The 26980-nt window shown below is 38.4% G+C and overlaps 1 long non-coding RNA gene across 7 annotated transcripts in view; it reads left to right on the top strand.

Annotated features, from left to right (window-relative positions):
* The window catches only part of LOC108500949, a 199972-nt gene that overhangs the window by 104193 nt on the left and 68799 nt on the right, over positions 1 to 26980 (top strand). For 5 of the 7 annotated variants that reach the window (XR_001876088.1, XR_001876086.1, XR_001876087.1 and 2 more), the window contains 2 exons: positions 3016 to 3147; positions 4101 to 4361. The exons of the other annotated variants lie outside the window; for them this stretch is intronic. This is a non-coding gene — a long non-coding RNA (uncharacterized LOC108500949). Of the gene's footprint in view, positions 1 to 3015; positions 3148 to 4100; positions 4362 to 26980 lie in introns of those variants that run through there. 7 annotated transcript variants of the gene reach the window in all.

Raw genomic sequence — 26980 nt, 5'->3', positions numbered from 1 at the left:
TAATGCTGTTTCATGTAAAGGAAATTTTGCAACAAAGGAATAGTTGTATTAAAATGGCAGTTTCCAAGTGCATAAATCCTAAGATTAGTCTTGAATCTATAGCTGCTTTTTGTTTTATCTGATTGCTGACTATGCAACAGTCTGCAACCATAAGAGTAGTGACGGAGAAGAAATTTTATTTCATCTGCAAAATAAAAATCCACACCAATTTTTTGACAGCCCATCTGGGCTCTTCAGATGTTAACTAGAGATGTGCACCAAAGCTTAGATGTCCCTCAAGGAGCATCTGCATTAACCTCAAAGCCAATCTTCAAAACATACACTTGGCAAACATTAACACGCAGGTTTCTCCATCTGCCCAAAGATTACTCCCACCCCACCCTTAAAAACTGATAAGGATGCCCTCAAAATTGAGACACTCCTATGCTTGGTCAAAACCTATTTCTGACTCTTGTGTTCTTTGTTAAGGTTCAGAATATATCAGCACTTTATGTGCAGAAGCAGATCTGGGGCAGGCATGACATTTCCATAGCTCACTCCAGCTCAGGTATAGAAACTGAATATAACTCAAGCTTGAATTCCTTCTATGTGAATATAAACTTAAATGTTTCACGTGTTAAACAGGTTTTTAAATCAGCAAGAGATGCTGCTACATCCCCCCAATTTCTCTGCTGATATAAAGTGATCATTAATCTGCTAATTGAAAACACATAACTCAATTCACTCTAAATCACCATTGTATTGTGGAATATAGAGCTTGCTCCATATGGGAGATGAACTAAGAGCTACAGCTCAGACACCTCCTACTAATCTATAAAAATGCTTTTGATACATCAGGGTTTGTCTGGAACTGTGGGTTGACTCTTGTACTCATTTCTTTCAAGAGGGAAAACACTCTGTTGTCCCTGCCTGGGGGAATGGCTGCCCACAATCTCCCAGCTGGTGCCATTGTCCCCTGGGACAACCTACGGATCAACAGAACGTAGTGCCCAGTCTCTACATTCTGCATTCAGAAAAATCTCTATCTGCTGCCTCAATGGGGGCTGTTTATTCCCAGCATGCTAATTTTCAGCCCTTCCCTCAGGTACCCAACGCTCCAACAAAGGGAAGATGTTTCTCTTGAGACTGAAGTACTGTATTACAAGTGGAAGTAAAAGATTACAGGTTTAAAAGACACAGTAAAGGCAATATTACCCTTTAACTTAATAACAGGAGTCCTTCCCAATTGCTACAGTATTCATCTCAAATACTTAGGGCATCTCTCAGATGCGAAAGCCAGAGAGAAGGTCGAGGAAATCACCTCATTTCCTATACATAGTTCCCTATTTCACATGTCTTCCACCTCCATCTGTGCTACATGTAAGCTAAACATCTCATGTCCAAGTCTGATTGTTTTGTTGCCAATGAAATTTTGTTTTTAGTAGTGACACTTCTTTAAAGACTATTGAGCTAAAGGGACAATGGCAACTTAACCCACTTTTAAAACCATTCAAAAGCCAATAATGCTGGCTGAATTCTAGAGTTTTGGTTGGCATCCAAAAGATTTGTGGTAATATTTTACTTGATGTAAAAAGACTGGATTGCAAGAAGATGACCCTGGAAACTCACCTGTTAGGTGCCACTTAGTTTTTGGGTCCAGATTTGGATCTGACTTAAATAATAATGGGTTTGTCTGTAAGAGAGTTTGTGCTACTCTGAAATGAAGAAGTGTAAAGCAGCTACAATATTCCTGTTTTTCTGTGCTGTATCTGGTCCTACCGGAAATAGAAGTGTTAGTTTTCCTGCAAGGAAAACGTTTTTCACATATTTTCCAGCCATGTGTGTGAGAGGTGAATAATTTGTAAGTACATTTTTGAGTACTATGTTTACAACTCTAAGGGGAATTAGCCATTAAATTGCTGTTAGGAGTCTGGACCATATAGCTGCCATCTTCTCACAGTTGAACTCCAGTTTAAACTGAGTTGTACCTTTTATATGGTCATTTGGAAGGAGATTCAGGCTTGAATTATCATGGTACAAGCCTAGAAGGATGAGGCAGACTGTCTAATAGATTGTGGAGATTATCTTAGCCTAGTGCTGAACATATGCTAACATATTCAGTCAGTTTGCAAGATGGGCAGAGCTTTTGTTTTGGCCTGCCTGCAGCTACCTAGAACTCAGCAATGTTTTATCTTACAAGATCTGCAGGATGTCTTAAGATATGCTTCAGATCAGCACTTAAATTTGGAGGTTTTATTTAAAAAAGCTTCAATGCACCTTAGTGGCTTCCAATACATGGAAGTACTGGTGCTTCTTTACACTCTTTCTGATTCAGTTTCACAATTTTACAGTCACCTGGCACACAAATATTATGAAAACAGAGTTCAAGGGAGGAAGTGTAACTGCTACTTTAACAGGTGGTTCTGAATGGAAAACTGTGTAGCACTGGAATCTGTTCTTATTGTATGAGTGGGGCAGAAAGGAGAGGTTATTGGAGGTGGATAGGTTTTGTTGTCTATAAAGGAGTCTAAATAAAATTTTTATTCCATGGTTTTTTAAACAATTATAGGAGGTTCTTTCAAAGACTTAATGCATCACATCGTATTCCAGGGAATAATATATTCATTTGTCAACATCCCATTACAAAAGGAGTAAAAAGCTTACCAGACATTTGTGGAAAATACTATAGTTGAGAGGATTGAAATGGTCAGCTCTATTATTTTTGTAGTTCTCCTTTGATGCATCAAACTTGTGGCATTTCTCTGCCTTCCTGAAGAATGTTCCCAACTGTTTCTAATGCCTGATTGCATTTATTTATATGTGAATGTATGAGCATGCATGGAAAATTTTGTACTCTCATATGTCTGAGACCCCTTCCTCCAATGAATAAACTTCAAGATTTGCCTGGATAGCTTCACAGGTGATTCGGGGAACTTTGATTTAAAATGTCATACTAAGTGAGGAATTCGAAAACAATCCATGCAGTAGCAATGCTTCTCTTTGTTTCATACTTACTTTTTTCTATCACTTGTGCAGGTCTGTGCTATTCAGTGAAGCATGTTGAGCATACTAAAGGTTAACCTCAGGAATAAATCTGTTGCTGAATAAGGGAGATGATCTGAACCACGGCCAAAACCTTGTGATTTGCAAATCCACCCTTTACCTGAGGTACTGATTTTCCCGTATGATGGAACTAAAAATATCTCTCTGATTTCTAAAGGGAGTATCCAGTCTTTCATCTGCTCTAATGTAATTGCTTTGAGAATAATAAGTACTACTTTCTGCAAGTTGATGACCATCCAGTAGGTAATATGAATTGATAGTGACTTCAATCCCTACTGGGCACCTAAGGCTTCCACTCCAGTACCACAGAATATTCTAATGGGCACCCAGAGTGCACTATTAACTGGGCACTAAAAAGAAACCCTGAAATGGTGGGATCCTTTCTCTCTGCTTTTAGGCAGCTCTTGATGATTGTGCTCCTTCTGTGGAGAAGTAGCATTTTTTGTCATAGGATCTTAGAGTTTAAATGTATTATTAAAAGGATGGAAAAGAAAACATGACTTCTAACTAAGACCATAGTTATCCCCTGTCTATCACAGCAAACTTATTAGCATATCTCCTTTGAATTGTGCTGTTAAGGTGATTTTTTTTTTTTTTTGCCTCGTGCAATAATTATTTTCATGAATATGTAAGGTTTGGTATGTAACTCCTGAGGCCACATTACAAAGTTCAGATACCTTTTCACTCTAAATATTCATTTTGCTTATCGACATCTTGTGTGCAGTCTGTCAGTTCATATTATTCATCAACTAAAACTAATATGATATTAGCTTTAAAAGCCCACAACAACTAGACTCTTAGCATTCCTACAGGAATTTTAAAGCAAATGTGATACATCTGAGAGAATGCATTTTGAAGTGGTAAAATCTGGTTTTATTAATTACAATGAGTGTATATCCTGATATTTTTTCCCCTCTTGGACTTGCTATGGATTTATAAAACCTTTATATCAAAGGCTTAAATTAGGCACATAGATTTTTACCTTAACAGAATAAGGTTAGTTGCAGGTGTAGACATCTTTAGTAAATCAGAATTTTCTTCTTTGTGCTCTGAAATAGTCTTAAATTATTTCTGTGTGCTGGGAATTCTTTTCTGGAAGATGGAGCAGAACCACATTTTCTGCCTTGGTGACCCAGCAGCCTTTTGAGCAAAACAATGGAAAGAGCCCATCCTAGACTCCCTACAGGCAGCAGTCTTCACTTCTTGAAGTTGTTTTCTGTGTGAGCAGTGAGACTGAAGATTATTTGTGACCTTCCATAAAGACCAGAAAACAGTCTGTGGTTGGAAATATCAGTGTCAAGCAGGTTCAAACTGAAGTTCAAAAGGTAAGAGGGAACTATATCTGTAATATTTTCTGGTTTGGGTAGAACAGGAAAAGACTGGGAACTTTTCCTTCTGTTGCCTGTGTAGGAAAGCAGGTGTAGAAAACCTGAAGTACAAACTCAGTAAAAAAGTTTCTTTTTCCTTTATCACAAGCAGCAGAAAGAAATGTCTATATATCAGTGACCTCAAGATTTTACCTGGTTGTCATAGATTTATGGTGAATTCTGTTCTGTCCGTGACAGGTATATCTTTCTAAAGCTGTCTTTGTGATACTGGGTTTTGTTTGGTCTAGAGTCCTTACTAACAAAGGAATAACGTAACAAATACTTGAAATTTTTGTCTCTGCTGTTTACTAGATTAATTTTTCCTTTGAGTCTCCAGACACATCTATGTCTGGCTTTGCTAAAATGCAGTGTTTATAGTATGGCTGCATTTGATTCAGCTGCAATTCTCATTTTTTAGCAGCTTCTCTTTTACAAGGGTGACACTGGTAGCTCATATGCAGTTTTCAAGTAATGATGTTACCCTGTGTGCGTTCCAGCAAGTCTGGCCAAATGTATTTCCCCTGTGAGATCTCAGACTGCTTTGTGCACTACCTTCACTTCCTCATTCATATTGCTTTTATTTCTTGCTTTGTCTCTATTTTTTGTAAACTACTTTGTGAACTGTATTTAGTTTCTTAATTCCTGACTATCACCACTTGCTTCATACGTGTACTGTCCTTGGTTTTTGCTGTGGATAAAACTAAATCTCAAATGCTGCAGATATTGCTGCCTTCTATAGTGACTTTGAGAGGTAGCCATCTCTTTACTGCCCTGATGTACGGGCCAAAAGCTGCCAGTTATGAAAGTAGACGCCTTTTTTGTGTGTGTGTGTGGGATAAAAGTATTCTATCAATATGAAATTGAGAAGCAAAACTGCTTGATCAACATCCTGTTTTGTTGATCAACAGAATTTCTATAATGTTTCAGTTCTGATGGTTTCTGACAGAAACATTTGACTTCTGGTTTTTGATAGTCAGACACTTTTTTCCTCTTATTTCCCTTAAGTGGTGTTTTCTGGGAGAGAAGCAGTGGCATATTGTCATTGTCCAGGAGAATTCCTAATGTGTCATACTTTGTTTTGAGAAAATAATTTTCACTTTGCATGTTTTTCTTTGAAAGCCTGATGTTTGCTCTACATATGAAAGCATTACAATATATTCTTGTTGCATGTGATGTTAACAAAGAAATTACTTTCAGCAATATTGAAAAATATCATGGTTTACACAAGAGCTTAGGAGGTGTATAATCTATTGTTCAAGAACTAGCTGAAGATCTGAGATACCCTGGATCAATTTACCTCTCCAGTGTGGATTTCCTGTTGGGATGAGGGCTGCTTCTGCTCCCTTTCCTTAGCTACAATGTGTTTACAGTTACACAGGGTGCTGTGATTAATGTTTGCCAGGTGCTATAATACTGTTGTGGAGGGAGCCATCTAAATATTAGCAATATCCAACTGAGTACCAGCATGTTTCTAAGTAGAGTCTGATTTTAGAAATGCCCAATGATTCTGAGTGAACATGAGTGTAGAACAATGTGCCTGCAGAAGAAGCATCTTCACACCTAATAAACTTGTAGCCATCAAAAATGAGATTTCATCATATTTAAAGGGATAATGGCTACTGTGTTTATGTAATAGCTCTAGCTTCATAATTCCCAATTATCTCTTGGTCTGAGTGTTCTCCTGGTTACTCTGTATATAGCAAAAAATAGGTACACCGCAGTCTAGGTGAAAACTGGCCATGAGATTTGAGCAAAAGAACCTATATCACTCACTCATATTTATGCCCCTCTCATATCTCCTGATCCTTGGTGTAGTCTTACACTAGATCATGTCCCCAGCCGTGTGAGGGTCTGGTGATATTTGCCTCAGATAAGTCAAAGTCATTCACGTGTGGCTGTCTCAGATACAGTAGAGTATAGGAAACCCTTCTTCCAACCCAGAACATGACATTGCTCTAAAACACAGGTTTGCTTGAGTTTATTTGTTGTAGAAATGATCAGGGTGCATGTCTAGGTAGAAGAATGGGATTTTTCTATGCAAAGACTACCTTCCAGACCAGAAAGTCATTAAAACATGGCCTCTGATGAGAAATAAAAATGGATTCCCTAGTATATGTGTTAAAAAAAAAAAGTAGATTAGCTCTGGCAATACCTGGGAATATTAGCTGTAGCAGATACTTGCTAGATGAAATCTGAATTGTTAAAAGGTTCTGGGAAATTGAGGGGAAAAAGTCTGTCATCTTAACACACCCTTGGATATATTTAACAGGTTTTACTGTTGTGAATTGCTTCTAAAAGGCCAAATGACATGCCCAGGTATTTCCTTAAGAACTTTCTCAGTTTCCTGAGTCTGGCATTTTGCAGTAGCCTTACTACAAGCATTTAATTGGTCTCCCTTGTATATCTGGCAGTTCTCTCCATCAGTTCAAACTTCCTGTTTGCATTACCTCCCACTCTCAGAAACAGGAGACATATACCTGCATATACTTTTATTTTTTAATCTTTTTTTTTTTTTACTCCGTTTCTGCACGTTAAACTACTTGTGAAACTATAGAGCTAGTCAGACCACTTCTACATCCTGGTGCTAGCTAATCTTGTGCTCTTTGGCTGTGAAAATTTCACGTTTTGGCAAAGTAACTTTGCAAAATTGTCAAGCATTTTGACTATGCTTATATTCAGCTGTTGAAGTAATCTCACACTGGGAGCACAGTTTCACGTCTGCACTGGAACCTGGACCCATCAGCACCTGTACAGACCCATGGAAAAACTTGTTAAAGTCTGCACCGTTCCTCGTGGGCTCAGTGTTAAATCCTGCAGGAGCAATGCCCAACGCTGCAACTTTGAACATGACCTCCCCTGAAAACGCTTCTCAGATTTGTTCCTAATTAATGTCTTCAAAGTTTGAGTTTGTCACTTTCTCAGTAAGCCAGTTTTGCTTATGAATCTGCCACTTAGCTAAGTAACATTAAACACCACTGTCAAAAGCTGATTGATTGCCACTTTCCGTGAAGTTGGATCCAGGCCACCCAGCGGGTGATAGATTTGCATTTGGTGCCTTTTTCCATGTTGCTCTATTTCTGAACCCTTGGTTTGAATTTCTTGCTTTCTCATCTACTTCTGCAGTTCTGTGGCAGAACTATTGGAGCTATAGAGGTTAAATCCCCATTAGCTTCTGCTCCCTTACATTCCCTCACCTCTGGATCTTTCTAAACTTTTTTGTACTCTGCATTCCTAAAGGTTTATTTTTATCTTTTTTTTTTTTTTTTACTTTAGCCACAGGACTTTGCAAAATTATACAACAAAAAACAAATATGTTTCTGCTGAGTGAAATGCAGTCAGCTCTGTGGATGGCCCAGAGAACGTGGGGATTGGGATCCTCAGTATGTACCTTTCTGCAAAACAGCAGCACTCATCAGGGATCCTGCAGCTTCTCTGGGGATGGTCTGTCAACTTTGCATCTCAGAGGCTCTTTCCAAGGACTCTACCTTTTCTGTAACAACTTTCTCTTAAACAATAAATGCCTGTGAGACAAAAAGAAGGATGAGTCACCTTGACCTCTCCTGGAGCTGTTTATAAAGGAGCAACTTTCTGCCTGTAGGGGAAAGGTTTTATCTGAATGGTGGGAGCAGTTAGAGGTTGTTTCTCATGCTAGAAAGTCAGTGTCACTGGCTCCATTACTGTCCATCTCCTTACTCCAGCAAGAGTAGATTTCCAAAGGTCTTGTCTCTCGATGTGTATGAACAAGCTGAATGCCATGTGGGTGTTGCTTTAAAAATATGTGCAAAGACTTCAAACAAAAACTTAGATTCTTTATCCTGATTTCCAAAGGCCACATCTTTTATTGGAATGCCCAGAGGAGGCTCCTGTCAGTAGAGACAATAAATTTACCAACTTTATTCAGACGTTCATAGGAATAAAACTGCACCGGAAAGATTATAAATTCACGATTTTAGAGAATTCTTTACACTGAGAATAGAAGTGATCACAGTAAACTGCATCTGAATGCAGTGTTCTGTTTCTACTCCTTTAAATTAACTTGGCAAAGATATGTGATATTCACTATTAGGATAAAATTATGTGAAGCAGCTGCACTGACAGAGAAGATTAATTATCCTTCACATTGCTGACATTAACCCTACCTGTCATCAGGGCGATGGGACGAGTTGCCCCCTCATCATGTCATTTCGTGAACACATTTACTACCACTATGTTATTTTAAATTATCATAAAACGTGAGTGAAAATGGAGACTGTCACCTGCGGTTTTCCATCAACACTTCAGGATGATCATATCTCTTAGATTTTCAAACGCAGAGGGGAAATGTTAGTAGTCATCAGTTAGACTTTGGAGTTCCCACGGGGCATATACACCTTTGATACCCTTGTAACTGACTTACTGCAATGAACCTGAGATGGGGTCAGTAGAAAAAATCCCTGAGACCAGAAAGCTAGTTCTGCTTTCTGTAGAAGTAGAAAGAAAGAAATAACTGGTGTGCCAGAGGGAGTAGGATGTCCAGCTGGTTTAACATGAAAAGGCTCGTCTACCTTCATTTTTCTCTCCATTTATCTTTTCCAATAATTAGGATGAGGTAAATATTTACCCCCAGTGTTGGACTGCACTAACAGAAACCAGGACTGAACTATGTTGGCAACAGAGCTGGCCAGTGGGTGTGTTGTCATGCACTCAGGTGAGGTGAGTGTTTCTGTCACCTCTCTGGCTATGCTGTCTGGCTCTGGACGTCTGAGAAAGATGTGTGGGTCAGGGGAGCTCTGCTAGTGAAAGGTGTCATGCTGGCAGCCTGGGAGTGGAGAATCCTGGGCCTCTGCCAGCCCAGTGACATGATATGTTGAAGAACGTTGCTCTAATTCTTCACGTGCTATGAGCAGAAGTCTCCAGGGCATATCTCCAGATACAGGGAGCTGGGAGGCCAATGATGGCTCCCTAGGCTTTGTTGGGACCTCTGATGCAGGATATGGTGTCCCTAAGTTTCTAGGGATTGAGCACAAGTCTCTAGGGGTCAACAGACTGGAGGGAAGGGATGCCATCCAGTGGGACCTTGAGACACAGTCAAGTTCCAAGCCCTGCACCTGGGCTGGGACAGTCCCAAGCACAAATGGAGTCTGGGTGGAGCATGGATTGAGAGCAGCCCTGAGGAGAAGAACTTAAGGCTGTTGATTGATGGAAAGGTCAAGATGACCTGGCAATGTGTGCTTGCAGCCCAGAAAGCCCACAGCATCCTGGGCTTCATCAAAAGCAGTGTAGCCAGCAGATTGAGGTGGGTGATTCTTCCCCTCTACTCTGCTCTTGTGAGAGCCCACCCAGAGTGCTGCATCCTGCTCTAGGGTCCCCGACATAAGGATGAAGACCTGTTGGAGTGAGACCAGGGGAGGGTCAGGAAGATGGTCATAAGGCTGCAGCACCTATTCTACGAAAGGCTGGGAGAGTTGAAGTTGTTCAGCCTGGAGAAAATGAGGCTCTGGGGTGACCTTGGAGAACCTTCCAGGATCTAAAGGATCTTCCAAGAAAGCTGAGAGGGACATTTCATATGGGCATGTATTGACAGGACAAGGGATAATCGGCTTAAACTGACAGAGGGTAGATTTAGATTTGATATTAGGAAGAAATCCTTTACTGTGAGGGTGGTGATGCACTGGAGCAGGTTGCCCACAGAAGTTGTGTGTGTTCCATCCCTGGAAGTGTTCAAGACCAGGTTGGATGGGACTTTGAGCACCTTAGTCTAGTGAAAGGTGTGCCTTCCCATGGCAAGGGGTTGGAACAACATGATCTTTTGAGGTCCCGTCCAACCCAAACCGTTCTATAATTCTATGAACTTTTGTGATTCCATTGAATTCCCAGTAGGAAGTAGGAAAATAACAGCATCTGTTATGGCATTAAGACATACAGAAGTAATGCTAAACTTTTATCTCCTCTGTCTAAGATCAATTTTAACATGAGTTTAAGGCATTTTTCACTGTTAAATCTTCATGTGGGATATTACAAAAGCCAAGTGCTTTCAAATTTGGGCATTGAAACTTGTCCGTGTAAAGAGAAGAAAAATGTTAATGTTTGTAGAGAAATAGCATTTGTAACTTGTAACAGGCTGGAGTAGCCCATCCCTAGTTTGCAACAGTAAGCTAACTAGAATTATGAAAACCATGAAGAAATATAAAGTGTTAACTTGATTAGATTTGGAAGGGGCTGCCCACCTGTTCATCTAAATATAAGTGACTCTGCAACATGACCTGATAGCCATCAGAGGTGGGTAAGTCAGTGAAAGCTTTCACTGAGCCCTGGCCCGGGCTGGGCTCCCTGTCCGTGAATGAGGGCAAGCCAAGGAAGGGAGAAGCCTGCAAGAATGTCTTGGCACTGCTTCCTGGCTCTCATAGTGACCTTAGATACATATCACTTTATGTAATATTTTTTTTCAAATGTGTATAGTCAGCTCTAACAGCTTGTTGATCCCAGCTAAGCTCTTTGGCTTGGCTCTGCTGTCAAGTGTTCTTGTTTGCCTGGGTCTAGTACGTTATGTGGCTTGAAGCTACAGGCGTTTCCTAAATATTAGGGAAATAAATTCAAAAGCTCCATTGTGATCACTTGTTGAAAGAAGTTGAAGACTTATTGCACCGAGGTTCCCTGATGCTGAGAAGCTAAATGACTTTCACGTGGTGCAAAACCTTACCAGGCAAACCTGCCTCCACATTTTACCCGCAGTGTGAAGGAGGAGTCTCAGAGAAGCTCATTTAAACAACTTCACACCATCCTTCTCAATAGAATTGACTCTGCATAATCCACATGAATCTCTTGACCTAAACATTGAATTTCAATGCATCACTTCTTACTGGGTGACAGTCACCACCCAAGTACTACTAATTAGCTTTTTATTTAAGTGAGTCCGGACTCTAAACTTTTGTAAGCACGGTGTGCTTGCCAATTGCAACTCAAAGCAAAGCTCTGAAGTGCTCGTTAATGTCACACATTCCTCTTAACCACATTTTCTGTGGTGCTGTCCTACAGCTATCTTCCTCTGCTCTGCTGCTTGTACTCCGAAATATAGGCTTATTTTTATTTCTGCCTAACACGGCCATTTTTCACAGGGAGCCCTGGCTACCAAGTGTTAAATATCTGTTTTGGTGAAGTAATGTTATGTTTCTGCTAATGCCATAGCTCTGCCTCACTGCAGTGATCCTACCTTGGTTGATCTTAAGCCCATTAGGGTGTACTGGTTAGCAGCTTCTTTTTTGAATATGTGTTATTTTCTTTCCCAGGGGTACTAATTTGAAGAAGCAACCCACCTTCTAGTGATAATGTAGAGCTTGTCTGTTACTTGCAATTTAATGGTGTGTTGATACTGAAAATCTGTCTTCACTCCAATTTTATACATTTTATTTATATACATCATATATTGCATTTGTTACTGAATTAAAAACTGTATTCCTAATGACTTCCCTGGCAATTTTGAAATAGCTGTCTATATTGCATAAATAACAAGCTTTTCAGCTCAGAAGCGATTTACATCTTCCCAAGTTGCGTGATTTCTTTGTCAGGCTTATTAAAAAGTCTCAAAGGGCACTTTATTTTTACCTCCCTTCCCTTTCCCAGTCCTTGTATCTGTAATTCAGTGCTCTCAGAAGCCACAGGGGAATGGCAACTCTCCACGAGCAGGCAGCCTGACAATAAGTAGCGCTGGCCCCAAGTCCTGCCCCAGTGCCTTTGCTACAATTGCACCTTACCTCTGCACTGCAGTATCCTGCTCGTTTGTTCCCAGACCTCTTCTAAGCAGGGATTAAGCACATAAAAATGAATTGTGCAAGACTCTTCTTTATAGTGATTTTATGCTGTGGGGAATTCCGTTAGAGATTAGCTTTTTGGACCATAAAACTTCTTTCAAATCTCTTTTAAGCTGGATGTGAATTCCAGTTTCCTGAGGTAAATAAATACAACTTTCAAATCCTGTTCCATCCACCTGCCAAGATCAGGTCTATAAGGGCAGCCAAAATCTATTATTGGTTTACACTGGTGCAAATCTTCTGACGTTAAAGGTTGAATCCCTGTAACTGAGAGTGGAATTTGGCTGGTGGCCTTGGTATCTTATATGGCATGGGTGAAAGTATACAGTGCAGACTAAACTCTTGTGACCAGATATAATAAGAGGGGGCTGGTGGAGGGAAGTGATAAAAAAAAATACTAAAAAAGCACCTGCATACATGCCTGTGGGCATATGAATTTATGTAAATGCTGTAATTGCTTATTTCTCCTTTTTATATTAATAAATATCCATAAACTATTTCTATTAAATAAACCCCACAAATATAAATTTATTTTGACTTATCACTTCCTTCCAGGAGAGAGTAGCATTTTTTGGAAGTCTTATAAGTACATGAAAGCCAGTATGTTAATATTTTTTTGTAAAATGGTGAATGTTTGGGTGTCAACTTTGCCAGTTGGTGCAACATGTAATGCCCACCTGGTAGTGGTTAGAACTGAGGCTCCATTATAACAGAGAATTGTGAGAAGTAATTGTTGATTTTTTCTTTTTTTTTTTTCCGATTTTGTTTTTAAGTTCCTTTTTTCCCTTTTTCCCATGACACCTTTAGATGCCGTGATCATCATCTTTTCATTAGAATGCTTCTGTATTCCACCAAGGAAATCCAGCAGCTTTTCTTTTTGTTTTGTTTGTTAGGTAACTTCTTAGGTAATGTTAGAAGCCATGAATATTAAAACTTCAATTAAACAAAAATTATAATGGTGGTTTCTCAGAGGAAAATAATATTTTGGCTATGCAAAGAACAGTTGTGTATAGAAATACTCCAAAATAATAGTACTGCTTTATTCCAAAGAAAATAGAGACTAATAGGAATGGCCACTTTAGCTTAATAATAATTCTAGAGTAGTCAATTCTGTTTTCACTTGCACTGTTTTAAGTCTGTAGCAACTCCATAGAACCAAAAGGAACTGAGATTTATATGCTGATAGTCCCTTTGCTATTGCCTTTCTTTACACATGTGTACTGGTGATTTTGTCACAAAGCTCAGTGACTTCAAGTTCATGTGAATAGAGTGTTCTTTTAAACTTTGAGAATATAAAGGGGAGCATCCAGGGACAAGCTGGTTATCTGTGGGTTTTAAGCACTGCTTGTCAGAGCACCAAAGTTCTGTGATAGGCAAGGGAGTGATAGCCAATGTATTATAGTAACACGAGAAGGTTTTTGGCTCACTGTGCAGTCAGGGCTGCACTGTGCGTGTGTGAGTTGCTTGAAATCTATGGAGTCTTTCACAAGTGCAATAGGAAAGAATTTCTCTCACCTTCTGTCCAGCGTGGAAGCTTAGAGTCTGTCTCAAGGTGTTAAAAATATTAATTGTGATTTCACATAGTGTCTTGATGTGCTTTGATCTCTCATGCTTTTGTTTTGGCCTTGAATTTTTGTCGTCTGGTATTTTGCAAAGTGGTTGTTTTCATTAAGGCTTTTTCTAAATTTTGTGCTAGTGCAAAGATCTATCTCAAAATCAGAAATTCTTTTCCTCACAAATGTTATTAGTGTGTTTCTGGATCTCTGGGTGTTTAACTGAGATTCTTAATAATTTTGCCTTAGAGGCTGTTTTACATTCCTTTGGGACTTCCGAATTTGGGATTGTTATCAGATATTTCCTGTCTGACTGAAAGAGAGAAGGAAACTGAAAACAGAAGGGTACTTCTTGAGGGAGCAGCTGTACTGAGTCCCAGGGGGTTTCCTCTGAAAACATGGCTGCCTGGACTCTGGGATGGATGAACATCTTCTGTTATCTGAGCCTGCCTAACAGATATGCTGAATTCTTTTGGGAAACAGCAAAAGCTGGATACTTCTGGCAGAAATAAGGAGTGAAGAAAAAGATCAGGTCAGAGCACCAAAGCTGGATGCAGCTCCACTTTCCAGTGGTTACAGTATGAAGACTTTTTAAAATTTCTCCTTCTGGTCCCTGGCATGTTGCAGGAGGCATGTGAGAATGGTGGCTTTTTCTATTTTTTTTTTTGTTTTGTTATATTATTTTTTTGTTCTTGTTTTTTTCTTTCATGAAGTTTTCTCTGCAAATTTTATGCAATGCTCTAATCTTGTGCTTTGTGAGGACAAATTTCACGTTTCAATGGAGACAAAGCAACTAGGTAGGGAAGGGCCTGACCGCATTAAAAATTAAACTGTTGTGATCTTTAATTTGTCTTGATAGACATAACATGCCAAGAACAGAGAGTGATTTCTGCATGTATTATCCCTCTCCTCATCTGTGAAGCTGATATCAACACTTATCCATTCTGTGATGTTGCATTGCAGACTTGGACTTTTTTTTCCCCCTTGTTTTGCATTGTCAATAGCTTTGGCTTAAGTGAGCAGTGAGGGTATAAAATAAAGAGATATGAGGAATGATGTGTGTTTGAACAGTACATGGCAAGTAACATGATTCTGGCTTATGTTAGGGAGCAGGGTGACAAAATGGCCCTGAGTGGCATGAGAAATCCTATCCTGGGAAAGATGATGTCACTGCTGCTCCAGCCCAGGGAGAAGGTGAGGGGCATGGCCAGAGGAGCCAGAAGGAGGTGTGGGCAGGTGCTGGTACCCAGGCTCTCCTGGAGCTGGTGGCACACTGCATATCTTGATCTCTGGGGAGTTGGGCTGTTGCTTGTTTGAGAGCTTGCACTATTGATAACTCGTGCTGCTTTAGCTAGGAAAAGATAAGACATCAAGACACACTTGTACAGCAAAGATTACTACAAAAGCTTTACATCCACCCACTCACCAATTTATGCAGAAAATTTGGTGTTCCAGTAAAAATAATTGTTCCTGGACAGGTGATCTGTATGTAGGTTTAAAAGACAACAGTAGATATATGGGAGATCCTTGTTTCAAAATCTGCTGAATAATCATCACCCCATATTTTATTGTGGTAGTTTCAAAAACCTGTGTTTATGGAGGAGGTGTAGAGCAATAGAGTTAGTATTTTAAGTGGTGATTTCTTTGATATTAAGACTCAATTTAAAAATGGTGTACTGTCTACTACCTCATTCAAGGAAACCAGGAGATGTATATCTTAGTTTATATAGGAGAAAGTGCAAAACAGTGAAGTACAGCTCTGTGCTCTGAAAATACTGATGTGTATTAAATAATGTATAGGACAATATGGGAACCATGAGAAGGAACTCCAAGTAGCCTGGGATCTTAATGGAAAAATTGTGAGGCATGTACAACACAACTCATAGGTTTCCTTTGTTATGCTTGATATTGTAATGGATACCTGGTGACCAAGGAAACTGGATTCTGCTGCCTGTTGGGGATCAACTCCCAGCAAATGAATGATCTCCTTAATTTACTTTTGTGTGGTTTTATTCTTTTTTTTTTCTCTTCTCTCCTCTATTCCTTGTTTTCTCAGCTGCTGAGATAAACATGCAGCATGCAGATAATACATTGAGCAGGTGCAAAACTTCTGAAATAATGGTTTACAGGGTCAACTTCTGCTTTCATGTATATGTACAGTTCATTCTCAGGTATGAAATGCTAAATGGTGTTGTCCAAGGATCCTACTATTGCTAAGAGCAGGGAAAACTTTGTTGTCTTGTCTTTGGTTATAAAATTGTCTTTCTTCTCAGCTTTCTGGTAAATTTAGTAAAGTGTTCACCAGGTAACACAACTGTAGGAAACAGCTCTCCTAAGCTTGTGAACTTGATCGTTTGCCTTTTAGAAAAGTATTATGACAAATGATAAGGTAAGCTCATGTTGCTGCTTGCAAAATTTTAATTGCTGCAAGCAAGGCATCCAGCAGAGCTGCTGAATAGTATGGTGTAAGACTTGGCACTGTTGGTGTCTGCAGGTTTTGCCAGGCTCTTATTGTGACTTTTTTTCCTATGTGTGAATTTTGTCTTTTGCAACTCTGTTAGAAACAAATAGTAAACTGAGTAGTGAGTGAAGTTATTTAGCTGCCTTTAGGTTACTGAACCACTAAGCAACAAAGAGACCTTTTGCTGTAACCCCTTCTTTAAAATAGTAATCTCAAATATTAAAACCTATTTTTTTTGTCTTGTTGTTTTAGATTTAGGGACGAAGCAAGGAGGAGGAGACAGACATCTAAGCCCCTCCTGACAACCATATAATCTGCATTTATTAGTTACTTTCCTTTAAAATGATGGAAATATGACACTTCCTTGGACAAAATGTCTAATTACTTGGGTGGATAAGAACTTGGTGAGATCAGTATTTCATTTTATTCATTATATTGAAGCATTTATTACATGCAAAAAACAGTAACCCAAGAGGGTTGTTCTTGTATTTTGTGTGAAATAGGGTGGTACACAGTCAACTTCCCACTGACTGAGTGTGGGAGGCTTGAAGTGACAAACATGAGTGGCCTGATGAGGAAAATTATCATGGAGAAGAAAAAAAATCAGAATGTCAAACTGGCTTGTGGTAACCTTCCCATATCAGAGTGTTGAGCTATTGAGGAGCAGAGAATGTGTTTTATGGAGGCTCAAATTACAAACAAACCTTTCTGCTAGGCTGTCCAAGTTTAAACTGCTTAGTTTTTTTAAATGTCTTTATTCTTCAGATATGATTATGCTGAACCACTGACATTTCAAATATTTTCAACTGGTCAAGATGTTCATGTTTGTCTCTTATGCCAAAGTAGTGTTCTTTTGAACAGATATTTTTTCTATATATTGGCATGATACCATAAGCAAGAAATCACAAATATTTTTAATTGAGTTGAAAAGCTTCCTATTTAAAAAGGGAATGATTTTTTTTTAATGGGAGAAGTTTTTTGGATGTATTTTGCGGTTGAGATTGTGTTTGTTAGTTGAGGTCAAAAACTTTTAGTATCAAATTGGGATTTAAACATCCAGAAGTTAAAAGTTAAAATTTACTTAGTATTAAACAGATATACTTTAATTATTCATAAACTTTTCAACACTATTGTAAATGCACATAGATGAACTTGTACATGTCGTTCAGTATCAAAGATTATGCTGCTGGCAAGGTAACTTTTCCCTGCAGCCCTAGGGGCTTTTATTTGTTTGTGACAAGAATTTTGGCTGATTTTGGGGACCCAGTTTAACAACAGAATTCTGAACCTCTTGATACTGTGAAGAGTGTAGAGTCAGTAACAGTCTCTATAAAGCAAAATCAAGGTTAATAATAGGAAGTTTTGTAACTATGTTTTAGGTCAGCATCCTAAATGTCCAGTTGGCTCTGGGCATTGTTAATAAGTTGCTTTCGTCTGTAAGTGACCACTGAATGTTGCTGAGCTTGCCAGCATCTAAAAACTACTTGTTGGCCTGTGTGGACTAAGTTTGGAACTCTCAGCTTTCAAGGGGTGGATGTGTGGTACAGGAGGTGTATTCACAAGTGGCAGTTCTATTGGCACCTGTGATGCAGGCACAGGGTGGATGAAAATAAGTGTCCTGCTGGCCTCTGGGTGTAGTTCTTCGGGTCAGGTCTTAAGTGCCTCAGTGAGGGAGTAGTGTGGGCTCCTCTGTTTTGTACCCATTTGGGAATCTCCTCCTCTAAGGCCCTGGTTAGGCATATGTCATATGATACTTAAGAGAGGGATTCCCTTTCCCTGATGGAATATTCTAGCAAGGGAGTCATGTGGATTCAGGAGCTCAAATACTTAAAGCAAATGCCAGAGCTTTTGGCAGGTGTGTGTGTGTGTGTGGATTTTTAGGTGTGCGTGTTTTTGTTTTTTTTTTTTAAAGGCAGCTGATTTTGTTTCCTTCCTGGTACTTACGGTTGTCTGGCTCCTCTCTTCTCTGGGAACAGCAGTAACATGAAGTCGACATTCCTGTGCAGTTAGTTCTGATGTCCATCAATAACAGAAAATCAAAGACAGTAGCACCAGCAATTAAAGTACTTTCTGTTTGTCAGTCTGCTAGTATTTTTAGGAGGCTGATGGAATTTGGCTTGTCATCTAATGCGTTGATCCTTTGCCAAGTGTCAGGTCCCCTGACCAGCCGCTCAAGTCACTCTACCAACTGTCATCCTGCCTTGCAGAAAGTGGAATGCAATGGAGCTGGCCACTCCATGAAGAATTAACAACCTCTGCCAGCAGGCTCTAATTAAACAGCTATATAGACAACAGCTGTGAAAAATTCATCAATCACAGAATGTTTATTATTGGAATTAAAACACCTCATAACTAATGCATAGATTTGCATTGATTACCATCTCCTGGAAGGAACAAGTGGTGCCAGCTTAGTGTCTGGACATTTTGAATGTTTGTATCACTTGCACTGTCACTCATATGCCTCTGGTTTGATAACCATAGTTAAAGGAGTTGATCAGCTTCTTTGCAACAAGTCTGGGTCTACTTCTGTGGATGTGATGCTGAACACTACATGGAATTCTAAATTCACTTTGTTGCATGGTCCCTTGGGTGTTTGTGTGTGTCAGTCTTCTAGGCACATGGACAGGACTCTCAACTTATTCACACGAGCAAATCAGTAGTAATGCAGCAGATACTTGATTAGTTACATCAACTTATAACCATGGTCAGTTCATAAACGAGATCATGGGAAGTTGCTCAGTTTGTTTCTCCCAGTATTGTGCTGTCTAATCTAGAAGTAGTGCAATTGTGTGTATCCTTTCTTAATACAAGGTAGATTTGTTGCAGTAAAACCACTAGAAAACTTAATATATAAAACACTTTCCAGGCTTTTGGAGATGGTCATATAAAAATATGCTGGTGTGCACTCACATTTGTATATATTCAATGCCATGTATTTGTGTTGGTAATAGCAATGTCTTTACTTGATTCTGAAGCAAACTTGTCTCTTCCTGTCAACGAGGACTTCTGCAATATGAGTGCAGATGCAGTTCTGAAACACTGGATCCATGTGTTCAGGGCCACTACAAGGCCTGAGGTCTCACCTAAGCCCTCAAAACTTTTATGGTGCTTTTCCTAGAACCCTAATATCCAAACTAAGTGGAACAAACTTTAATATTAGAGCTCTAACACAACATCCTTCTCCAAGGCATGAAATTGAAGATGCAGAAAAGAGCGAGCAACAAGTTAATTCTAAGGTTCTGAACCTGTGGTGAGGTCTCTTATGGTCTTCAGTGCTCATGGAATGGTACTTACAGAATCATGTGCTTGGCCAAGCTGGGAGTAATTGCTTTTCCTCATTTAAAAGGAAAGAAAAAAAAGTTTGAAGATCTTGAGTGGCACTGAGTTTGAAAAATATATTGGTAGGTAGGCTGAAAAAAAATCAGACTACTTGTGAATGAGAAAAATTGTATTGCTTTAATTTAATGAAAGATAATGTCTGGAATCCAATCCAGTTTTTATGGCACAATAAGTAGTAGCATTTATGTTTCTCTGCATTCGGATCTCATTCTGTCTTGTAGTACAGCAGAAATGTGTTTATCTTGGATGTCTTTTAAATAATAAAATTAAAAAAAATTATAAGATATGGAGCAAGGATCTAAACTTCAGATTCCTGCACAATAAGGTTATCAGCCAATACTTCATGGCTGTAATACAAACTGTTTTGGTTTGTATTTCAAATTATCTTTTAGGCCAAACTTAAGTATTGCCCACAGTGTGCAGACATATTTGGTGAGGTATTATAAAAAATTTTTACTACTATATAATTAGGAGATAAATAACTTTTAGTGAGTAACTGCAACCTCTGATGTCAAGAGATGAAGACTATAACTGTCTAGAGAAGAGCAAAGCAGAATCTGTATCTTAACTATAGAATTCTGTATCTTAACTATTGACTTAGTAGGCATTAATGAGAGCTGAAGGAATTCAGGAAGTTAAGGAACTCTAATGGTCAATGTTCACCATGCCTTCACAACCATTTAGTAAGATGAGGAAAAGAATCATTGCAATGGGTCTCTCAGGTTCTGCTGTCAGATACTTTTCTGCTTTCTTACAGGCTTGATCCTGGCATTACTGGTGACTTCAGTAAAGGAAAGATGATATATTTGTTGCTTTGTTTTTTCTTCTCATGAGAACAACCTGGACATGTCCTTAGATTTGCCACAAAGTATTACTGGGATTGGCAGCAGCAAGGCAAGGAAAAAAAATCCACAAAAGGTGAAATGTTTATTGATACATGATGTAAATGCTTCATGTGCTTTGTGGCAGCTCATGAGGTCTGTAGTCATGGCCAAGCTGAATTTCCACTTACTTGGACAGATGTGCTGGCAGAATGTGCCCTGGTATTTCAGTATATTGACTTCCCAGCCTTGTACCAGGAGAGAGTTCCTTAACTCTAGGGAACACGTGCTGTGTATTGGTGAGGCAGGTTCTACTAAGCTGCTATACTTAGATGCTGTGCTCAAACTACAGTAATTTACTTCTGACGTAAGAATGCCCTCCCTGGGTTCCTGCAGAGTGGAGGGTATAAGTGCTGAACCTGGTGCATGTAGGTCTCAGATGCCCAAAAAGTGTTTTGGAGGACGAAAGATTTTAAAACACTTCAGCTTTTACTGCACTAAAGTGTTTGACTTTAATGCCATACTTGCAATATTTCTTCTAATTTAGAAGAGTGAGGAATACTACTAATTCAGCAGTAAAGTTAATTAGCATAGGCTATAAATGTTTATTTTTTTTTTAATAGCAACAAATGCATTATAAATGACTCCTGTGTTCATCTATTGTAAAATCCCACTGTTAGAGTAATTTGTAACATAGCTTTTTCTTACAATAGCTGTTGGCATTGCAAAAGCAAAAATATGATTTTGATGTTAATTGTGGAATCACCATGTCAAGTGTTATATACCTGCTCAACTGTTAACTAGGATTTGTCATGTAAAAAAGATTAAAAATATTACATGTATATTGATGGATATTGAAATAATTAATGTAGTCTTTATTTACTACCAGTAACCTGCTTTTGCAGGCTTTTCAACTCTGAAATAGTATGTTTTTTCCTAAATACAGATTTACATCTAAGCTCTAAGAATATTAGGATAATTCTTGGCTTTTGAAATAAAGGTGTAGAAAAGAGTATACTTTTAGTTTTATCTGTTAGATTGAACAGAATTTCAGAGATGCTTATGAAAAAACAATAAAATTTAATTTTGAGTAATTTATAGACTCTTTATAATATTTTTGTTAGTGAGTACCATTTTTATAGCATTATAGATGTATCTAATATAGTTCAAAGTGAGTATTTTTCAGCATTTGAACTAAAATATTTAAATCTTTAAATTTATGCTTTTATGCAGTTCTATGTGGACAGATTAAGCCTATCTTAATTGACAAAAATTCTTGTCAGCTAAACTGTATTTTATGGGTCACTTTTACCGAGAAATGAAGCAGAAGTTTGTCCTGAAATAGCACAGTTGTGGAAGGAAAAGCTGCTTTGTAGTCCTGCTTCATGCAGGACAAACATTTTGTACTGAATTGATTCCCACTTACTAAATGAGGGAAGCTAAAGGGATTCAGGTTTAAGACAGACGTATAATGAAGAGGGAGATTAGTGAGGTGCAATTTCTGTTGTGAGGTGATTTCCTTAGAGAAATATATTTTAGAGAAAGGTTAAGAACTGAGAGCCAGTTTGGATTTCTGGAGTGGGAACCTTCAGTAAGTGTGGAAGACAGAGTTATTTTGGAAATGACAAGAAGAGTATGCAGAGGGCTGGGCTGGGGGAATGGTAGGTTATAAAGAAAGTTTACACAGACCTAATTCAGGTGACACTAGAAAACTGAGAAACTGCCATCTCATACTGTCTTTTTTTTCCTCTTGCTTTAAACAAACTTTGCCCTTGGGTATTATGAGAGAGAAATCTTGGCTTTTAATACCTTAATCAATGCTGTCCTGTTTTCTGCAACTCCAGTCTTTTCATAGTCTTTTCAGTCTTGAGTGCTGGTCAAACTTCATTGAGCCAGTTAAATTGATTAAGGTTTTTCCAATTTTGTGACATCATCTCTAATGCAACGAGTTCAGTGACCTAACTGTCTTTTCAGTTTTATTTGTGACTTAAGAAGAGAAGTTTGGAACATTATCCAGCTGTTGATATGCTGATTTCTATATTGATGATATTTCCATGGAGAAGCAAATAGTGTATGAAAAGCACTGAACACTTTCTTTTTTTTTGGGGGGGGGGGCAAGAGAAACACCTTATATACACTCAGATATACTGTTGGAAACACAGAAATGTCACCATAAAGGCTGAATATGATTTACTTGCACAGCAAGAGCTGAACTTCTGGGAGGTTGTGACTTTGGTGTGAAAATCAAAGCATCTACTGCACGTATTTCAGGATGTTCTCTGCATAAAGCATGCATTTTCTGAGGATTTCTGAGCAAATGTCTCATTAAAACAACAGATCCAAAAGAGTGGAAAGGTGTCATCTGATCTAACCCTCAGTGAAGCAAACTGGACCACACAGGCTCATTAGGAGTTCATTCCAATTGGAGTAAGACAACCTGTAAAGCTCTGGGTTATGTTTTCTTAAATTTAAAAGACTAGATGCACATCTGACAAAGGCAAAGCTGCTTCATATTTTCTTGGATATTTAAAAAAAGTAGAAATATCCCTAGAGTTTGATCTGCATTTGGTTTCAGTATTGCTATTGGACTGATAAAGGGAATTAGGGAAAGAGGAAGAGGAACAGAACACTGTGATATGCAATTTTATCCTTGCTTTCAGACTCCTACCAAAGGCTGATTTCCTTTGCTCCAGCCTTAAGTGAATATCTGAGTCCTTGGGAAAAGGGGATAATTTCATGAAGAAGAACAACTACTCAATGATTTTAAAAATTGGGGTATGTTACTGATGAAAGGTTGGTGCAGTACGTAGGCGTGGGATGGACTTTTAAAACAACTCTTGCAGCAATGTTGATGCTGATTGTTGCTCTTACTTGTCTTGCATGGAGAATGTTTGGCTCTCATGTCTGCTTACTATTCATAGGAATTAGAACAGTGGCTAATAATCACATGATACTGAAGGTATAAACTGGGTGTATCCAGATATTTCTGTCCCCCAGCTCTCTTAGATTCTGTTGCCTTTAGCTGTGTTTCCCTTGAAACAAGTTTGTCATCAGAACTTGTTCCATCTATTGTGAATTTTCAGAGGTTCCATTCTAAAATTTCAGTTTTATAAATTGAAAAGGTTGAAATATTTATGACCCAAAATGGAAATACTGTTTTAAATAATAGCACCATGTCATTACACAGTGTGTTATTACCTGCATTTAAGCTTAGAAAAACAGATATTTGGCACAGATGAGAAGAATAATCATAAACCAATTGTTATTAAAATGCCTTAATAAATTTTCTGAGGGGATTTCCCATTCATGTGTAGGTGTGGTTGTACTTTTCAAACTTTAAAGGCAACATTGAGAGCTGAAGTATTTTTAGCACCCTTTTAAAGGGGAATATAGTAGGAAGACTTTGAGTGCATGTGTCTATTTCTTTTTCATGGAATCTTCTAGTACAAGTGAAACTGCTCCCAGGTTTACTTCCTTTAAAAAAGGTAGTGCTACTTCTGGCCTCCCACTTATCCAGCTTATATCCACTTCTGCAGGGTTTCTGATTTACTTGTGACTGAGGGCTCTGATGTTCTCCCCTTTCCTGTGCAGATGACATGTGTGTTTTTTCCAGCCCCTCTTGGCTCCTACATCACATCAGACCCTCAGTGCAGCTGGGCTAAAGAACCATTCTTTGGCTAGTATTTAAGGTCAGTATTGCTGTGATTTAAAATGAAGCAATAATGTACTGTTCAGGATGCAAATTCCAGAGATTGGAGATTTTCACTTATGCGAGGTTTTAATTTTCATATTTTATTTCTATGATTTAATTTTAAATGAAAAAAATATATTGTTCAAGAAACTGAGAACTGAATTAGTGAAGCCCTGCTGAGTTAGGTCATACTTGAACCCCTGGATAGCAAATGAAAGGGAAAGTACTATCTGCCTTCAGTAGTAAAAAGTTTTATCTGCTGTTTGAAAACGCTATAGACACATCCATCAAGTGCTCTGACAGGGAAATTAAATTGGGTTACAGCACTGCGAGAAGTTCAGATTATGTTCCTGCTGAGCAGTAACGAATTGTGGTGAACTTTATAAAAAGTTTCTTTCTGTTTTTCACAAAATAATGCAGTATAGAGCTAGTCAGTGGTCACAAGAGACGCTGGGGAAACTTCTGGAAAAGCTTGCTATTCTTAAATAAGGAAATTAAATGAAATTATAGATGTGGCTTTCCTTTCCTGCAGAACCACTTGTGTTCTCTGCTCCTTTATAAGCACACCAAATCCACCTACGGTGCAATTTTTATTTGCTGCAAAATGAAAACAAATTACTCTCCTGACCACGAGGTAATATACTTGGGTTGTGGTAGGGTATATACTATAGTTGTGGTAGGTCACCATTAACTTCCACTGAACGTGGTAAGAGATGCAGCTATTCTGCTGGAGGTCACTATGGAAGTCTAATTTCCCCCCCCAGTAATAAAATAAGGGTATTTTAATTCCCCTCACCTCATGTATGAATTTCAATTAGACTGACAGTTCAGTAAGCTTTCTTATCTTTGATTTATTTAGAAAGGAGCTCTTATACACAGCTAGGACCCAAGTGCTTTTAAACGCAGAGATGTTCAGATCTAGAACTGTAGTGTATTGTTGGCTTTTTCTTTTATCATTCCATTCTGAGTCTGAATGTCCTTCAACCTCAAGAAACTTCAGACTCATCTCTAATGGCAGTGAGAAACTATGAATGCTTGAAAACGGGTCCAGAGTTGTTTTCAAGCTTTGTGAACTTCAGCCAGCCATTCCAGTGTCAGTTTTTTAACCAAATCTGAAACAGGAAGGTTTCTGGTGTCAGGTTTCTTTGCATCCTTTCTGAAAACCTTTGCAATCATATGGAAAATTAACATCTTTTATATCTCTGCATGTGTCTAGGTATAGATGATTAAATAAAACCCTTAGTATGTGAGATCCTAGATGTTTTAACCAACAAGAATTAATTTTTTCTGTTAATTCTTTGTCTCTTCCAAAACAGTTCCTTTTGACTACACAGCCTGGACTGTTTTTGAATAATACCCAGGCATTATTAGACTGAAAGGAAAAATATAAGAATGAGAGAAATTTCCTTCCATTTGGATGTTCCTGTTACAGTGTGAGCATTAAAAGCTGTTGGTCACCTAGTACCTTGTTTATATGAAAGCTAAGCTACCTTTAAAAATAGATACAAATGAATGCAATAGCAAAACAAAGGAGAGAGTTTATTAGACAAGGAAGGCTGATGTTATTTAATGAAGTGTGGCATTCTGATCTGTTTTTAAAAGCCTTGTTCTTTCTCAGTAAGCAATAGGAGTAAAATGTTTCTCTTATAGGCTTCTGCTTTACACATTGCATGCTTGCCTTAAGCGATTCAAAACCTAAATAAACCTTAACTCACAAAAGATGTAAGTATGAGAAATCTCATCCTTTTTCTGTTACAGCTTAGAGGCTGATTGTTTATTTAACAAGCTGTAGCCCTGATTTTGCCACTGACACATTTTGACAAAACCCCCTCACAGGCATTTGAAGTTGCAGAAAGGAAAAAAAAATGAAAAGAAAGATGTGAGTCGATGTGCAAAGCCACAAAGGTCTGCTGACCTAGGTGTTTTCAATATTTTGGAACTATTTTTAAAGTTGTAGTCCTAGAATGGTCTTGGACAGAGAGGAGTCAGTAATATTCTGATGTAATCAAACCAAATGAGGTCTTGCTAGGAATTGTTGGTTGCTTGAGTTATTAGGTACAGGAGCTCACTCAGGAAGAGGAAAATCACATCTATGGAAAGAACCAGAGGAGTCCTTGCAAAAATCCCAACAGACTAAAGTAAAATTGAACTAGTACATAGGCTTTTTGCCTGCTCATAAAAGGTGAATGTCAAGATTGTTGAGTGGCTGAATTTGGGAATTGGCTTTTGTTTTCTTTACCAAAGCAGATGGGAGTTGTTGTAAGTCAGGTGCAAATACAGACACAGTGTCCCTACAATTAGCAGTTCCCAGTTGAGTGTTAGGAGTCAAACTCAACTGTGAGAGCCAGGGCAAAAGTTGATTCTTTGCCTATGGATTTTTTTTTTTTTTTAGGAAAAATGCTGTTTTTAAAAACTGATGCAAAACACTTTTTTCATAGCTGCAAGATTCCCTTCCCACTAATTGGAGTTAACTTTTAAACTACATTTTAAATGTATAAGATTAATTGGAAAATGACATACAGGTATATCTTACTGGAATAAAACCCAGCATCTCAAACTCTCCTCAACTAAAAATCTTATTTCTCCTTACTCTACACCCAGAGAAGAAGAAAAATTATTTGAACTTTCATTTTTTAGAACAAATATTGATATCTTCTATTTTCATTCAAGTAGTTTTGACTGGGAAATAAAATGATTTGTGTCATTTCCAATGGTATCACTTTCCCCAGATAAATTTTCATAAAATGTTTTGTCTGTACTGTTTTTCTAATTTGCTGAGGGGGATGGGAGAGAGACAGGCAGGATACCAGGGCAGACACAACCAGTTCTGCTCTATATGTAGTCTTTTCTAGATTAGATTTTTTTTTCTCACTGAGTAAGGGATTCTCCCTTATTATCTACATTTGTAATTTCATTGTG

Source organism: Lepidothrix coronata, unplaced genomic scaffold (genome assembly GCF_001604755.1).
Source record: "Lepidothrix coronata isolate B3197 unplaced genomic scaffold, Lepidothrix_coronata-1.0 Scaffold97, whole genome shotgun sequence".
NCBI lineage: Eukaryota > Metazoa > Chordata > Aves > Passeriformes > Pipridae > Lepidothrix > Lepidothrix coronata.
Note: the sequence above shows the minus strand (reverse complement) of the source record. Positions and strands in the feature narration are given on the sequence as shown.